Consider the following 15,031-nt stretch of genomic DNA (forward strand, 5'->3'; position numbering starts at 1 on the left):
TTCTTTTTTTTCTTAATTTAAAAAAACAAATCCCCCCCACCCCACCCCCCCCACAAAAAATACTCCACAAACTAGGGGACCAAAAAAAAAAATCTTTTAGGTGCTCAAATAAAGCAATTTCTTAGACTCTTGAACAAATTTTTGCAAAGAAAAAAAAAATTCTATTAATAATGTCATTGAAGTGTCTGCCTGACAGATCCTTTCACTAACCAAAATGTCTCCTGGATCGAGAGAAAGGACAAAAATTGTGTAGAACAGTTTCAGGCTGTTTTTTTTCATCCATTCTTGAGTCCAAAGGGCTGTCACTAATGCATTTATGTATTTTCCTCTCTGTGTTTTGTTGATCAGGGGATTTCAGCACTGAAGTTCTATGCAAGAGGTGGTTTGCAGCAACATACTTGCTGCAAAACCACCATGAACTTTATCACTGTTTGTGCTGCCAGCTTTGTACAGATTTGAATTATTTGGGCAGAGATAAACCATGCAGGCAGAAAGCAGCAATTTAAAGTGTCCCAGGTGCAGCAGATACTGCTGAAAACCACAAGGGTAGAGGACTGTACTGATCCTCCTCCTGTCTGCGTAATAATGATGGAAACCAAACTAGGTCCCATGGATTGAGGCTGGGGTCCCAAAGAGAGGCATGGGCCAGAGAGTGGTGCTTTTTCCAGCACCTCTTTCCTGTCCTGCAGAGAACACCAGATGCCTTTTCCTCTGCAGAGACCTAAAACACCCCAAAGGCTTCTTTGGCCCTGGCACACTCCACTCCATGAGCACACACAGTCACTCTGGGACAGAACACAGCTTCACCACCTCTTTTCACATCCCTTGGGTATCTGCCCTGGTGCTTCTGTAAGCAATTTGGGGCAAATCCCCAAATTCAGTCATTTCTTCCAAGGTAAATTCTGAAAGAACGAAAAAGAACACTGAATTCATGACACCCTCATGTGCTGCTCTCTGCAGCATTGTGGTGAAGTGAATTTTGCACAGTGAAGGTAAGAAGGGTCTGCTGAAATCAAAAGGAGTGCTGTTTGCTGTAACAGCATGCCTGTTTATGTAAATGAGTTCTTGCTCTGTATATGCAGAAGTGCATACATATATATGAGTGTGTGTTTGCATGTGTGTGCTTTATTCTTTTTTTGATTGAGCCTGTGGGCTCAGCGCTGCTAATAAGTGTTTTGTGTTTTGTTGCACTTTGCTGGGTTATTTGTATTTTTTTTTCTCTCATGCATTTCACTAGTAAATTCCTGGAGCAGCCTGGGGTCAAACTGCTTCTTGCCAAGGAAAAGCAAAATGCCAGTCAGATGTGTGGTTCTGCTCTGGTCCTGGCCCAGAAGGAAGCCCTTCCAGCAAGGGCTTGGCTGAGGACAGGGGAGCTCTGGGGCTGCCAGGCTTTGCAAATCCTTGGGAAGGCAGCTCCAGACACATAATGAAACCCACTGAAATCAAAGCCTAGAGCTTCATTCCTCAATCCCCTAATCTTCCACTCTCCATGGGGCAATTACTGCTGGGGATTAAGACTAGAACCTGAAGGATGGAGGAAGTGAAATGAGTATGTTAAAATAAGGGTCTCAGAGTCAGAGGGAAAGGGAGAGAATAAAAGACAGGTCTGCATGTCTGCATGGCACACACTCATTTAAAGGGCCAAATGTCTTCATTTTCTCCTCCTCATGTGAGAAGAAGACAGGAGCCCAATCCTGCCTATTCCCTTCTTTAATAAAAAATATGTTTTATCTCTTTGGAAGGATGTGTTTCTTCCTGTCAATAAGTGTCAGCAGCTAATCTGAACCTTTCAATAAAACAATGCCATTAAATAATTTAACCTGGGAAGAAACACTGATGGCTGTGAAATAATTTATGGATTTCAGATGTGTCAAACTTTAAAACACTGAACAGAAGAAATGTGAGAAATGGAGCAGTCTGAGGTTCCTCAGCATAGAAAAAAAAAGGAGTTTGTGAGATTCCCTCACAAAATTAAAAAAAAAAAATGGTGAGGATGAAGAGCCACTAATATTACATTACATGAAAAAGTACATAAAAGTAACATATATAAAGACATAAGATATACTTTCTGTAGAAAATTCTAAGACAGTAAAAAAAGGTGTTAAGGAAATAACTTAAGACAAAGACATAGTGTTACCTGCCTGATGCCTGCATACAATTGCTATTCCTCTTAATACACATTAAATGAACACATCACAGGGAAAGCAGAGCTCACTAGAACAGTGTGTTTCAGCAGTGAGTTAAAGGTGACATTGCAAAAGAAAGTGACAGATGATAAAAAACCAGCCATTGCATACTTTAAAAAAAATGAAAAGAGAAAGGAGGAGGAGTGTACTTAAATAGAGCTGGGTATTCTATAGTCTGTTAACCTTATTAAGTAAACATGCTATTTAAACTCCCTTGGTTTAAATGTTTCCCCTTGGAAATACAGGAGTAGAAGGAAAACAACAGACTGAATGTATGTAAGCACATGGATCTGATACTCCAGGGCATTTCCTTTACTCTCTTTCTTTTTTTTTTCCCCTTCCCTTTTGCTATTTATTTTATTTTATTTTCATTTTCATTTGGCAACTTCTACATTCAAAGCCCAGAGCTTGGAATTTCATACCTATTTAACACCTGGTTAAGCAACACTTAACCATTGGCACCAGCTGACTGCATCCCCATTAAGCAGAATTACTCTCATCATAGACATTGGAAATGGAAAAGACCTACCCGGTCATGTAGACCATTATACCACAACCAATGCAGGATTGTTCCATTTAGCAGGAAAAGAAGAAGGATGGGCTTGTCAGGGGATGATGACTCAGAAGAGTTTGGTTCTCTTCCCAGCTCGATCTTGGGCTTCCAGAGCGACCTCCAGAAAGACACTTAACCTTGCTGTGCCTCAGTTCCCCACCCAGCAGCAGCTTCCCTTCTTCCAGCCCCACATTTGTCTTGCAGCTTCTTCAAGGCAACATTTATTTGTACTTAGGTGTGTTTGCTGTTGTTAATAGAAAGGCCCCCTGGTTTCAGATAGAGGGGGGGAAATACAGCTGGAGCATCTCTAATAGCCTGTGCTCCCTTTAAGGCTTTGCCTCTGAGTAATAATGTGGGTTTTATTCCTCTCCTGAACAAAGCAAGTAAAAGGAAAGCAAGAAGATAGAGACAGATCAAAGATGACCTTTCTTTTGAATTATGATCTCTTTCTTTCTTAAAACTGATTTAACTATAGAAATTATAAGCTTGAAATCCTAACTGATTTCTCCACACAAGAGCCCTTTTCTCTTAAGGTCTCCCTGCATTTATGCTCAAGGCTGTTTGGGGCCACCATGAGGTACAGTCTAAGACTGGAAAATGCATCTGCAGCATCTATCACAGCTAAAGAAATCTCTGCATAAGTCAGAAAATCAGAAGACTCACTAGAGTCCCTGAGTTTATATTAAATAATTCACATGCTAACACTTTCCTCTGGTAGCAGTCACGGGGAAATCCCGAGCTGAATTTAACAAACAAAACAAAAGTTTCCACTCACCCCTCCTCCCTTCAGATGGCCTGTGGCCAGAACAGCCCACGGGAAACACTGAGCTTGCTGCAATTTGTCTGTGTCCCCACCAGCATCCCTTCTGGCCATGCCATGGAGCAGCCCGAGAGGGTGAGCAGGGCATGCCCCAGCACCACCGCGTCCCAGGGCAAGGGAAAGTGAACGGGAGTGCTTGTCCCAGGGAAATACTTGCTTCTCTGAAACCACCTGGTGTTTCACAGGGACGTGCAAAGCCTCATCACTTCTGTCCCAGCTGCGAGGTCATGAGCTGGGCTGTCCTCAGCTGGGATCCTGCCGTGCCACATCTGAGCATCGCCTCTCAGTCGCTCTTATGAGCTGTGCCACCAGGTGATATGACATCAGAGAGGCCTCTGGGATGTTTTCCTTGATGTGGGAGAGAGCTGAGACTTCTGAGAAAGCCAACAAAGGCACGGTTGGCTTTGTCTTTTGCGAGGAGGAGACTTTTATATTTATTTCATACAGATGCACACAGTCACTCTAGAAACTGTACTCTTTTTTGGTTGTTTTCTACATGATGGGATTGTTCTGCATGCTGACTGACTGTGGAATGTCTAGACTAGTCTGTAGGTAAAAAGAAAGAAGTTATTTTAAGAATAGACCTCACTCTTTTTGTGTTTTTTTCCCCTCTTCTATACAGCTAATCAACCAAGCCTTATTTATCAGTTATTGTTTGATAGAGGGGAAGAGGCTAATGGTAGAGGTAGATGCAACTTTTTAAAATGTTAATTAAATTTAAAAGGATATTGTTGTTAACACTGCAAGGACATAAAGGATTAGTACTCTCCATCCTGGAAATGTTAAAATACAGATGAAAATTTATGGGAATATATATGTGTGTATAAATAATGGTAAATCTAATAGCTGCTCATTAACTTCCACAGCTTTATATCAAGCTCAGAAAGAGATCATAAACTAATATGGGATCTTCTAGAAAAGGATAAGATTAACCTACCAAATTCTTTGCCTGCTAACTTAATGTGTCAAGCTGGAGAAAATAGAAACAAAACAGTGCCCTTCACACTGCAGTGTCCTTTATTGACTTTCTTTTTTTTTTTTTTCAACTTTTCCACTTCTTTTGACTAAGTTAGAGCCTTACAGCCTTTTTCCCCAACTGGCATAAAATGATATCAGACCCACTGCATGCAATGATATATGCCTCTGCCTTCAGTCAAGAGAAAGTACATCACTATTTTATTGGATGCAGGTCTCAAGAGCTCATGAACTCAACAAACACCCCTATAAATTACTGGAAAGCCACACCAAAGTGTAACAACAATAAACTAGAAATGGCATAAGTGGCTTTACTCAGCCAGACCTTCAAATACTACTCTGTAAGAGATTCCCATGCTGCTCCCTTACTCTTTGCAGCTATTACTACCTTCTGTACAACCAGATGTATTTGGACACATACAACAAACTGCTCATGCCTGTCCTGCCCGTGAAACAGCCTGAAAAGAATAATTTAAAAAATAATACTGTCTAGAAAACAATTTTTTTTCCTAATGCAATTTTTTCCTTAATTACGTATTTTTCTAGTATGCTGAGGAAATATACTAAACTGTTTGCTTTGCAATCCAATATCCCACATAGGAGTTGAGTGAAGGGGTGGTGAAGATGAGGTCCAGAGCCCATGAGGTAAAGTTTGCCTTGCTCATGATTTCACTCCAAAGGTGGATGTGCAGCTCATTACTGATGTCCACCCCCTTCTGGATTTCTTTGGCAAGATTGTCAGTGTACACGTTAATTTAATGCTGACTGTGCTGCTCTAAGCATTTCTAGTGTGAGCACATGTCCAATAGCCAGTAGAAATTCAACTGAGTGCATTAACTCATGTCACACCTTCTACCAAGCAGCCATTATCTGGTGTTGATTTCCAGTCACTCCAGACTGGAGGCAATTTTAGACCAACTATCTCAACGGGAAAACTATTCCTCAGGGAGTAGGACAGTGACCACACTGCCAAACCTGCACTTTTGGGGGTTTCCAGCCTGCTCACTTCATGCACTAAACTGAAAGTTGGAGCCTTCTCCATCTCCTGACCGACACGGTTTTGAGCAGCAAGAATGTTGTCACTGAATTATCTGGAAACCATCCCTTTTAAATGGCTTCTCACACCTGGCTTCCCCTGAAAGCTTTGATACTTATTGCTTAGAAATATCGGGTTTCTAAAGCTAATTGTTGCTGATGCTTATATCTGCAGAGTCTCTGGGAAGGAATTTACAGCTTGTTTGGTTTGGACTTCCACATCTTCCCATATTAGATTATCCTACAGTCTTTCCACTGAGAAGTTATTTTGATGTTTATCTTCTCTCTCTTAATTTCAACCCATTATCCTAGTTATTTCCCCCTGGGGTAATTTTGTTCCTCCCTGGGTGTTTGTGCTGTTTAGATGTTTGCAATGGGCTCCCTCTCCCCCTCAGATGTTGCTCAGCCCTGCTGTGCATATTGACGGTCGTTCTTGTAAAACTTTCCTTGTAAATCAACCCCTCCAGCTCTCTAATCATTTCTGCTGCACTTCTCTGAACTCCCTCCAGTTTGTCTTCATCTTGCTGGTAATAACTTTGCCTATGTGTCATTTGGCATTTTCTCCTTATCACATTCCAGCAGAGCATCAAACCTTTTGCCCTGTTGCTGCGTGCTGTTGTCAGGTAGACTGGACTTGAATGATTGACGTAATCCCTTAATTTGCCGGAGGGGCAGTTTTAGATTTTTGTAAACCTGTAAATTGGTGATTTGAGCCAAATATGATGCTGGGGAGGGGGTGGGTTTATTCACTCATCTTGTCTAAACAAAACTGGAGCTGATTTTGTGGATTTAAATCCAGGGAGCTCCTGGGTGTTTTTCCCTACCGTTTCTGATGTTGGAATAAAACATCAGTGCTAATTTGATGGCTTTCCAAACAGAATTCAAAATTCTGTTGCTAGGTCTGGGATGCTTTGTTTTTGTCACTGGTGGCAGAAGGTGGGAGGGACACAGTTCCAGGCAAGAAGGAGCAGCCCCTGCACAATCCCAGGTCTCCAGTCCTGTTCCCAGCCATTCCCTGAGGCACAGTCCAAGAGGAAAGGAATTTTACTTCTCAGTAGATATGCCATTGCTTGTTCCCTGTCTTAGAGTAACAGGCCTCTCTTGGCTTCAGCCTCCCATCCTCATCTGAGTTTTACATCCTTCCATGACTATGCTCTGACTTTTTCAAGGCTGCCTTGCTTTATTCACAGAAAACCACTCCACTCCTGGGCAGATCTTGGCCATGGGGTCAGGGAACTGAAGAGGTTTACATCCTAAAGCCTCATGTTGTTCATGGAGCACATTTTAATGTGCACAGTTGATTCAGATGTCCTATATCTTGAATATCCCTTCCATATTGAGAGCCGGCAGTCTCCTTACTGTGGTTTTTAAAAGACTGAATTCTCTGAGCAAAAGGTTCCTATGACAAAAGATTGCCTACCTTTCCCATGATTACATTCCCAAAGGTGAATGCCAATGTGTCAACAGAAGGAAATATTTCTCCTGCTTTCTTCAATAATTTATTGGCATTCACAGCTTTCCCCTTCATGATGACTGCTCCTGCAGCTCTAAGAATATCAGCTCCACTGAGAGATTGAAATTTACTTGTCACAGCTCTCCCAGGCAGTTACGAAAGGTGTGGTGTAGGCAGGCTCCTGATTAAAGAGATTAGAGAGGATGGGGAGCAAGAACACAGCCACCCCACCCCAAGAAACTTTAAAGGCCAACCTAAATGCAGGTGAACCATTTTGCAGATGGATATTTTTAACTTTTAAAAAAAGAAAAATATTCTCAGAATCCATTCTTGTATCCAACTGCCTTCCAGCACAGAGATGTAGGTATGGACTCATCATCTCCATGGCATCTGGGTGGAATGAATTGCTCATTTCATGCCTCAACCCATTCATCTGCTTGGCTTTTGAATGAAGAAATGTCCCAGTAGGGCAGAGTCAGTGACTCCCAGTGGCTTGCACTCAGTTTTGTGACCCAGATCCCAAATTAGCAATCATGAAAGAGAGGTGGAACCATTTATGCAAATTCATAATTAATTACTGGAAGATGCTTGGATGTAGTCTTGGAGATAATCTCATAAGTGCTTGCTTCAAGTAAATAACCACTATTTTAAATTACTTTTCCCTTTTTTTTTTTTTCAATATCCTGTTGCAACATGGACTTTGGGTTCAGAAAACTCATATTAGTTCCAGCTCTGTGCCAGGAACATCCTGCCTTCCTTGGGCACTGTCACCATTAGCTGGTGATCTCACAACTGGAGAGACAGAAGAAGATCAGCCCATGCCCAGAGCTGCAGCTCAGGAGATGCAGCCAGTCATGGCAGGTTGCAGTCAGCACTCCCACGTTCCTGCAGCACACCAGAAATTAAATCGATCAGCTCTGAGTTAACATCACAGCAGCTCAATTGTATTTATCAGTTTGGCTTGTGTAATTTTGCCTTTACGTGTTTTCCCCAGAAAAGGATGTTTTTTAAGTTAAGAAAGCATTTGCAGAACTTTTTTGTTAAACTGAAAGATTGTGTTTTGAGGGTAATTTCAGGGCAGAAAGGGGATTGTTTGTTTGTTCTGGTTTTTGGCTTGGGTTTTGTTTGTGGGGGTTTTTTTTGTTTGTTTGTTTTTTTTTTTACTTTAGGGGTTTTTTCCTGTCTTGTTTTATGAAGGCAATAAGAAAACAGTTTCTAAAGTGGACTCCACTTAGTTTAAGCAGATGAAATTTGGAATTGATTTAAACGTACTCATTTAGCTATACACCAAGTTCTCCAAAAATTCAATTACAAGTAGTTTTGTAAAATCTTTTTTTGATGAAATATATAAGAAAATAATATTGGTTTAATAATTTCTTTCATAAAAGAAAATATTTCCTTCTTGTCACTAGCTGGCCATCCTTAGCACTTTCATAATCTCCTCCCCTCTTCTGTCTCCTCTGGGCTTCCCACTCTCCTCATCACCCACTTCAGTTCCAGGCTCTACCTGTCAAAATGCTGAAAGCTTTAAATTAGCTTTACATGGAAAAACATGTCCTTCTTGCAAGCCTGCAATAATTTTTTTTTCTGCTTTGAACTGAGTTCAGCCTCTCTCCTACCCTGAAAAAAATATATTTTTCCAGGGAACCATAATTTAAAAATAAGGTAAAAGTTTTGGTCAATAAAAATGCTTCTGGCAATAAAGAGAAATTTGTTTTAAAAACATTTACATGCTTTAAAACTCTATCATACAATTACAGTGACTGTCCTTGTGAAAAGTTACTTTGAAGTAATAAAAAATGCCTCATGTTCTGAAAATTTGAGACTAGATTGCCTGCACTTTATTGAAAAGATGGATCTTATTTTTAACTGCTCCACAACATGTCATTTGACTGACTTCAGATTTTCTGAAAAAAACCCTTCATTTTGGTCTGATCAGCTCTACATACAACATTTAAGGCTGAAATACTTTCCTTAGAGAGTTTTCTGACTCAGGATGCCGTGGGCAATGAGGGACCTGCAGTGCACAGCTCACCCTGAGTGGTGTGGTGAAAGCTGAACAGGACAAGTCATCCTTCCTTGTGGGCAGCTGCCACAGCACCACTGCCATGGCCAGGGGCTGGGTGTACAGGGCATCTCAGAATTCATGCATCCTTGATGCCAGATTCCCATTTTCTGTATTCAGAGCAGCCAGCCACAGATGGGAGATATCACAGCCCCTTCTGCAGAGCCATAGGAGACCCACCTGGATCCTCTGGAAGTGCTGAGCTCCTTTGGAGAGCTGTGCACACGCCAGAAAACCTGACCACGCCTTGATTTCTGACAGCAAAGAGATTTCCCAGGATATTTCTTGTCTCGGAAGCCACTTCAGAACCCAGACAGAGACCAGGAGCTCTTTCTCACCACTGCTTGGTCCCAGGATATAAATCCTTATGCTTGGAGACTTTAGAGACTTTAGCTTGCCTCTAATTAACAAAGCTGAGGAAGAAACTTCCCTGAAGGCCAGTTATTCCATATCTGCCTTCTGCAGGGTTTCTTGTGCTTGTGTCTAAAACAGCTACCAGGGCCACTCCAGGGAAAACTCCAGGCAGTGGTTCAGACCCTTTATCTCTTCTTAATATGAAACTCTGGATGCCACTGCCCTGACCAGAGCCTGGAAACCCCAATAATTTCCATTATAATGTCTACTTCACACTTGCAACAGAGATTTAAAAAAATCAACTACTTTTCTTTTGTTTCCTGTCTTTTCCTCTCATCTTTTTTAGTTTTTCATGGAAAAAAAAAAAAAAAATTAAGAAAAAAAGAAAAGCCAGGCACATTAAATTGGACACGCTCAAGTAAACCAGTTTGTAATGATATGTCGGACTTCCCGTAGCAAGAGTAGGTAATTTGGCTCCATTTTGTATTTAGATTTTGAATTTTCCTCTGTCACAGAAAGGATTTTTCATCAGAGACTTTGGATGCACAATAGCTGCGGGCATTTAATCTGCAGAGGTGCTCCTGAGGATACACACTGCAGCATCTACTGTCTTTGGTTTGCATCCAGAGAGAGAAGACAGAGGTGAATTTGGAAGGGATCCAAAGAAAGAAAAGAAAAGAAAGTGGTGTTCCTAATTTCACACATTTCTGTAGCTGGAGTGTGTCTTGCAGGCAGCAGGATGCCATTAATGTCTCCACGGCCTAGGGAGGTCCCTTGGCATTTAACCTCAGCTGTTCCACTTACTCCATAAACACAGCACTTAAATTTCTGAAATGTCTGGTTTTAAATGAATTCTTCAAAGAGGTACAGGGTAAGGCAATGTTTGAATAAATATGTAACATCCACCTCCTTCATCTGTTTTATTATCTGGATACAGACAAGCATTTTATAGCATTTGAGCCACCTATTTCCATGGTACATAAACAAGAATGACCCTCTCATCTCCTGTCTTCTCTTAGAAATCTGCAACTGAAGATAGTCCTCAACAGCAAAGCAAACATTTCCATGATTCAATCATCACAGAATCCCAGAATGGTTTGGGTTGGAAGGGGCTTAAAAGATCATATAGTTTCAACCTCCTGCCATTGGCAGGGACACCTTCCACTAAACCATCTTCCCAGAGCCCCATCCAACCCAGCCTTCCACACTTGTGGGATGGGGCAGCCACAGCTTCTCTATGTAACCTGTGCCAGGGCCTCACCATCCCAGCAGACAAGAATTTCTTCCTGATATCTAAGCTAAACCTATTCACTTTCAGTTTGAAGCCAATCCTCCTTGTCCTGTCACTCCCTGCCCTTGTTCAAAGTCCTTCTCCATCTCTCTTGTACCCACTCCAGGAACCGGTTCTCTCTGCATGCTTCTCTTCTCCAGACTGAACAACCCTTGCTCTCACAGCCTTTCTGTATAGCAGAGATGCTCCAGCCCTTGGAGCATCCTCATGGCCTTCTCTGGATCCAGCAGGTCCATGTCCTTCCTGTGCTGAGAACCCCAGAGCTGGATGCAGCACTCACACAGGTGTGATCTTATGGGAGTGAAACAGGGATAAACAGGCTCAAGATGACAGAAATTGGAAGATCTTCAATTCCAGGCTGTTTCATGAATGGTGCAATGCCAATTTAAGGGACACAAGCTTCAGGATTCCCTTAAGATTTACATTGATTGTATAGAGTTTATCAAAAGTCTTCAGGTGTGTGGAGAGTAGTCTGACAAGGGGGACCTGTTTTAAAATTCTCAACATATTTTTGCAGATGAGAGACTTAAATCAATCAGATATGGTTGGACTCAATGATTCCCCATTCTTGGGAGTTTTCAGAACTGGGCTAGATGAGACTTGGAGCAACCTGGTCTAGAGGAAGGTGTCCCTGCCCACAGCAGGGGGATTAGGACTAGGTGATTGATAAGGTCCCAACCCAAATCATTTACTGAGTCTGTGCTTCCATGATATGTGGTTGGACTCAATGATCTTAGAGGTCTTTTCCAACCTTAACAGACCCAGAGTTATCCAACTCCTGCAGTCTGTTTCCCAAAGAGCCTGTTCTCCAGGCATCACTCCCCTTGCAGCAGAGGTTGCATGTCTGGGCCCTAGCACTGCACTACAAACCAGACTTGAGAGGGATTAATCTGAGATGCTGGGATGTAAGCTAGAGAGGCTGAAGTGGGGCTGCACATCCTCTTGTGGTTCTGGGCATCAGGGAGAGACAATCTGTAGCTGAGAGGAGGGTGGAAGGGATTAAATCACAGCACAGCTCATGTCAAGAGTGCCTCTGTCAGAGCAAGCAAGCGGTTTTAAGCAGCTTGAACAAGGCCACAGAGAAAAGCTGTGTCAACAATGACCCCAAACCAGATCCCAGCCCAGAGCTGTCCCCACAAAGCTCCACCTGTGGAGGCAAACCCAAGCTCTGGAGTGCTGGTGTGAGCATGGCTTCACTGCTCCTGGTGGTACAAACCATGCAAGGCAAAGGTGGTGATGTGATCTGTGCAGGGTCTTACAGAGAAGAGCACACTGATTCCAGAGCTCCTGCTTCAAAATATTTCCCTGCTCCTCTTTAAGCCTTGCAATGAGCCTGTCTTTATTTCTGCCTTTTGCTACTGCTCACTTTTCTCTTGAAACTTGTTTTTGTCCAACACTGGTGGCCCCAAAATTACTGCTAATTTCCTGCAAGGAATTTGTTCTTTGAAAAACACTGTATGGCACTATTCATTTTCCTCTTTTTTCTATATTTTTTTCCCTCTTCTATCTGAGACCAGCACTGAGTCTGTTGAGAACATGTAAGTATAGTTGCTTTTGAATGCTGCAAGGTAAATGCTGAAAATGACATCTTAAATGGAATCATTAAAGCAGATGTAAGTATTATCTGAATGCTTCTGAAGTCTCCTATGCACAGCAATAGTGTCTTTATTTTCTCTCCTGATGTATGCACCTTTTTAAAGACAGCTGACAACCTATTATTTTTTTTTCTTTCTCCCCATTTTCAAGCCTAAACTTATGGACTGCATTCAGATCTTAAAGCTGTAACCTGTTTGCTAGGAAATGTCTGCAAACCTGACCAAAACAGAGGCACAGTGAAAAGGTGGTTGTGATCTATCTATCTGTGAGTTATCTACTCTTTTTAGGCTACTAAACAGAAGGAAATGCATATAAAAATGTTAACCACTGGCTTACGGGAAATAAAGCAATGTGCTCCTCATTATGATTAGATAAAGCACATATATTTGGTGGCTGCCATGGACTCCCCCAATTGTAAAATTTGATTCCTGATTAAAGTGGGACTCATCTCACTTTGCTACCTACTGTTGAATAGGTCACTGCTACTTTATATCTGCCTATAAGCAAGGCAGAGACAGCCCTTTCCATAAACTGGTTCACATTCCCTTTCTTCAGGGTGGGATGAGCCTTCAGAAGGCCTCTAAGGGAGGGAGGAGGAACTTTCAGAGGAAGCTCATATGACCTACACTAGAGGCCAATCCCTCCAGCAGTGAAGTCGAGGCTCCATCCATCACACAGGCTGATTTTTGGGTGGCTGCAAGCCCAGGAGCTGGCGGCCCAGCCAGCTGAGCTGCTCTGCTCTGAGCATTGCATGCCCAGGGGCTCTGCAGCTCTGCTGGAGAAGCCCAGGTGTTCTGCAGTGCTGGAGCAGCACCAAGGCACAGGCTCTGGAAGCTCAGGCAAGACAATAGACAGACTGTTTGGCTTTGGAGATGCTCTGATCTCCCCTTGAGCCTGAGCCCATGCCTGCACACGGGCCAGATGGAGCTCCTGTGGTGAGCTCTTAGTCCATCCCTCTGCTCACACTGGAGAGGCACAGCAGAAAGCTGGAGGAGCAGGATGATCCCTTTTCCCAGAAGTGCAGATCCCCCCCAGAGAGAGACACAGTTTCCTGTCTGCATCTGGAAGAGATAAATGCAATTTCATGGTGTTTAACCCAAATAGTCCAGCTGGACAGCAGTCTGGAAACTCCATCAGTGTAAGTACAGCATCAAGCCTCAGCCCTGATGCCATTTAGCCCATTAGCCCTGTCTGACATGCACTAACCTCAAACCAGGGCACATGTGCCATGAACATGTGGAAGAAAGCACGTGCAGGTTAAATCTGTTTAATAGCATCCACTATGAAAGACTGGGACAACAAACACAAGTAACAAATGAAACATCTGGATTCACAAACTCAAACGAAAGGTGGATAACAACAGCTCTCTGATCTCTAAGTGATGGACCACTGAAGGCCCCACTCAAGAAACTCAAGATGGTCAGCCAGGACTTTTTAACTATTAAGAAGATGGAAACAAGACTTATGGTGCAAAGCATGTGGGATATTTGGCTTGTGGGACTTCTGGGTCTGTGCAATATTGGCCTTCCAACGTTTGAAGGTGCCTCAGAGATCTCTGGGTTACTTGTAGATTGGCCCTGGCCCTTAGCTTTGGGATAACAAATCCTTTTTTCCACCTATTTCTGAGAAGCCCTGAGCAAGTTCTTTGTAGTGGTCAGACAGATATTTTATAATTGCTGTTCTTTTTTGGGACTTACTATGCTCAGCTCCCTGGCTTTCCAGAAAGCCCTTGCTGTTACTGCACAAATCAGGTAAGATATGTCTTTAGATGTTTTACTAATGGGTGCCAGGTCATGACACTATAATGCTAAGAGACCTAATTTTTTGACATTCAGACAGCCTGAAGCCTGAGATTACAGCAACGTAAAAGTTTCATTTATGTCATGCTTGGAAAGGATTTTGTTTGCTTGCTTACTTGCTTGTTGTTTCCCAACAAAGCAAAAACCAAGGGGTAGCTTCAAAAGAAAACTCAAATTGTCAATTGTGAATTATGTGGAGATCCATGCAGGCAAATGTTTGACACTTTTGATGCACTGTAAAAACACGGGATCTGCACCTAAGGAACTGGTCTGACTGAGAGGTTACATCTATATTTACTGAAAGCAGCAGGTCCTAGGAGCAGACCTGCCTTGATTCTGGCCCTGCACATTTATATTGTCCTTGCAGAGTCAGGTGCTGGTATATATAGATATCTGATTCATAACCTATCCTGATCCTCACTGAAGGTGTTGGTTTAGGACCTGGGTGGCCTTGATTTTATTATTAGTGCTTCCACTGGCCTGCTGCTCAGCAGTAGGTAAATGAGGTCATCACTTTGTGACTCCGTTCCCTTTTGCAAAATGTAGATAAAAACTCTTTTAATCCTGCTGATGAAAGGTGGTATGATGAATAGCATTCTTACCAGCCTTGCCTGCCTTATAGTAGGGGTCTTTGTGAATCCATTCTATTAACAGCTCTAAGAACCATAGAAATCCCTATATAAATTAAACACTAAACCTTGGCAGTGCCATGAAACTGCAATTAGGAAATGAAAAAGCTATAGTTTTCAGAGGAACAATACACTTGCCCACATTGCATATCGTGCATAGATTTAAGTATGCATTTAATAGTCTGACTGGTAATAAAAATACTATATAGATACAATATTTTTGAATTATTATTGCTAGCTGGAAGATCCACACTGTTTCTGTACCCTGGCTCTTG

The sequence above is a fragment of the Oenanthe melanoleuca genome, chromosome Z, assembly GCF_029582105.1.
Source record: "Oenanthe melanoleuca isolate GR-GAL-2019-014 chromosome Z, OMel1.0, whole genome shotgun sequence".
NCBI lineage: Eukaryota > Metazoa > Chordata > Aves > Passeriformes > Muscicapidae > Oenanthe > Oenanthe melanoleuca.